General features: G+C 47.9%; 1 pseudogene; it reads right to left on the bottom strand.

The window, feature by feature from the left end:
• Positions 1 to 2,597: 2,597 nt before the first annotated feature.
• Positions 2,598 to 3,161, bottom strand: LOC102256234 (annotated as a pseudogene).
• Between the last annotated feature and the right edge of the window lie 327 nt (positions 3,162 to 3,488).

Here is a 3,488-nt window from a genome sequence, read left to right as displayed (position 1 = left end):
CCCCACCCGTGCACCAGGCCTCTATCCTATATAGTAAAAGGGTAATATGCAAACTGACCCTAACAGCAGAAAGACTGGGAATGACTGGTCACTATGACACACACTGACCACCAGGGGACAGACGCTCAATGCAGGAGCTGCCCTCTGGTGGTCATTGTGCTTTCTCAGCAGGGAGCTCTGCTCAGCCACAAGCCAGGCTGATGGCTGCCAGTACAGCGGTGGTGGTGAGAGCCTCTCCTGCCTCCTCAGCAGCACTAAGGATGTCCGACTGCAGCTTAGGTCTGCTCCCCGCTGGCAAATGGACATCCCCCAAGGGCTGCCGGGCTGCCAGAGGGATGTCTGATTGCCAGCTTAGGCCCAATCCCCCAGGGAGCAGGCCTAAGCCAGCAGGTGGTCATCCCCTGAGGTGTCCCAGACTGTGAGAGGGCACAGGACAGGCTGAGGGACCCCCCCCACCCCTGCCCAGTGCACAAATTTTTGTGCACCGGGCCTCTAGTATAGAATAAAAAGTAAAAACATAAAAGCCCCTTTCTGTTTCTTGCCACTACTTATGGGGATTTTTTATCAACAAAATATTGAAGTTTTATTTGTTACTGCCTAGATGTCTAGTGCATTTAATAGTGCTTAGAAATATCCCAAACCACAACACTTGCTAGCAAATGGACTAAGAGAGGCATTTTTTTTAAATATATATTTCTTTATTTCAGAGAGGAAGGGAGAGGGAGAGATAGAAACATCAATGATGAGAGAGAATCACTGATTGGCTGCCTCCCGCATCCCTCCTACTGGGAATGGAGCCTGCAACCCAGGGATGCGTCCTTGGCCAGAATCCAACCGGGGACCCTTCAGTCCACCGGCCAATGTTCTATCCACTGAGTCAAACCGGCCATGGCTAATTGTATTAACTCTTGATTGGAACTTGTAGAAACCTAGCTCAAACTGACTTAAGTAAACAAACAAGAAACCTAAAATGTGTCCGCTCTTATAACTGGAAAGTCCAGGAATGATAGTGTTTAGACTTCCCTAGATTCAGGAACTCAAGGTCATCAATTGTGGAAAGGTGTGTCTGTGTGTGTGTGTGTATGTGTGTGTGCACATGCATTGTTGGTGAACAGTCTCTGTACTTTCCTGTATAGCTTCCCTATACTTGTGTACACTCAAGCAGCTCTAGGCTTATAGCTCACTAGTGGCCCAGTGCACAGATTCGTGCACATTGAAAGGAAATTAATTAGAAGGTGGCGGGTGGGGCAGGCCTGGGTGAGACAGGCCAAACATGCCCTGGAGCCAAACTCCCACAGTCCCTCCCGGGCCAGCTGCACCTGGGGTGACACCATGGCTCAAAAGGCGTCTGAGGGATCCCACCTGCCGGATCCCTCAGCTTGGCCTGAAACTGGCTCTCCACAAAGTTGCTGTAGTATAGGGTGTGGAATGCAAATGCAAGCGTGCAGTAAACCAGATTCAGGCCGACGGTGCCCCAGCAACAACATAACCCTGGCCAAAGATGGAATCGTGTGGCCTGTGAGCAATCGGACTTTCTCCTCTCTGGTTTTGGGGTGCATCACCCAAGAAGTGCCACTGCCGAGTCACTGCAGCTCACCCTTGGCCGTGCTGGCGCGGCACACTTTATAAAGATACTAGAGGCCTGGTGCATGAAATTCGTACACTCCGGGGGGGGGGAGGGAAGTCCCTCAGCCCTGCCTGCTCCCTCTTGCAATCTGGGAGCCCTCAGGGGATGTCCAACTGATGGCTTAGGCCCACTACCCAGGGAAAGCGGGACTAAGCTTCAGTCTGGCCTCCCTCTGCGGGAGGCGACCAGCAGGCCAATTGGGGGCCGGCACTGGCTGGCGAGCAGCTGGCCCTGCCCCCCCGGTTGCCCCTTTGCTGCCACCAGTTGCCGCTGCCCCTCGATCATGGTCCCCTCCCTCTGCCCGCTGGCACCCACCTTGGCTGGCATGGCACCACCCACTAGCCGGCCCCACCCCCTTGCCGACTGGTCGATTTGCATATTAAGCTTTTATTATATAGGATTAGTACCAATGTAAGCAAAGCTCTTCTGCCTTTCTGAACATTTCCTATAAAAATACTGACTTGGCTTAAGTGACATGCCCATCTGGAACCAGTTATTAAAGGCAGATAGAATATGATGATTGGCCAAGTGACATACCCACCCCTGGCCACATCATGAGGCCATTCTTAATGGAGAGGGATGTGTGCCCCAAAATTGATGTACTCTCACTGGAAGGAGGAGGGATGGTGCTACACAAATAGAACAAAAGATGTTCATTATAGTCTCACACAGCCCGAATCTCTAATTTGTTTTTTATATTTCTGACTGTAAAAATAAAATGATCATTTAGAAAATTTAGTAAATACTGAAAATGATAACGAAGCAAAACAAAATCACCCAAGATATAATTACTGAAGAATTCATTTTGTTGTTTCTTTCAAGTCTTTTTCTTTTTTCTAAGGAGATTTTTTTCTCTACATAATTTAAGATTCTATAATATTTGCTACTTTTCTACCCAGCTTTTTAATTGAATTTTATTTTATTTTGGTTGTCAAATAATCTTTAATTGAAACATTTTCCTTTGTAGTTCTTAACTAGCCGGGCATTGCACAGCACCACCGTTGATGTTATCTGTGATATCATGAGGGTGGCGGCCATCAACACTGCAGCCCACAGACAGGGCAGTCCCAGGATCTCTTCAATGGCTCCAGAGAGTTCTCTAGCTAGAGATCGGTGCCGCATCTGTCGGGCAATGCTGACCATCTTACCAAAAGTGGTATTTTCGCTGGGCTTAATGTTTTTTTGGTTGGTTGTTTTTTTTGTGTGTGTTTTTTTTTGTTTTTTTTTGCCTCTTTCTGTCTCTTGGCGGTTCTTTGAGGACTTTGATGATCAGGGCAGAGGCAGACGGCACTACCTCATTCGGGGCCTGTCTGCTCTGAATGGTCAGTTTCACTGTAATCCTCAGACCTTTCCAATCACCAGTTGCTTTGGCGATGTCATCACCAACTTTTTGGGAGACAGGCCCAGGGGCCCGATCTTGGAGGCCAGGGAAGATGTGGCACCCACCCCCCTCCCCCCTCCCCCCGGTGCACCTCAGGTATATGAGTTTGATCTCGTTGGGGTCAAATATCGGTGGCATGGTGGAGGCGGCTGGTGTTTGATGAACCCAGATTCGGGAGGACCGAAGGAAGTTGCACCTGAGCCTCCTCCTCTACCAGCTTTTTTATTAAACAAGACATAAGCATTGTCCCAAACTATTAAAAATGCTTTGGAAAACATAACATATAACAGCAGTATAATGTCCAATTGAATGCACCATAATTCTGAATGTTTAATTTCTCTATTTTTTCCAGGTTTTTTGTCTACATAAATCACTTGGTGATGAACATCTTGGTGAATAAAATGTTCCTGCCTCTGATTATGTATTTAGGATAGATTGCTAGAGGTGAAATTACTATGCCAAAGGTATAATCCTTTTCAA

This window comes from Myotis brandtii, unplaced genomic scaffold (genome assembly GCF_000412655.1).
Source record: "Myotis brandtii unplaced genomic scaffold, ASM41265v1 scaffold51, whole genome shotgun sequence".
NCBI classification, from domain to species: domain Eukaryota; kingdom Metazoa; phylum Chordata; class Mammalia; order Chiroptera; family Vespertilionidae; genus Myotis; species Myotis brandtii.
Note: the sequence above shows the minus strand (reverse complement) of the source record. Positions and strands in the feature narration are given on the sequence as shown.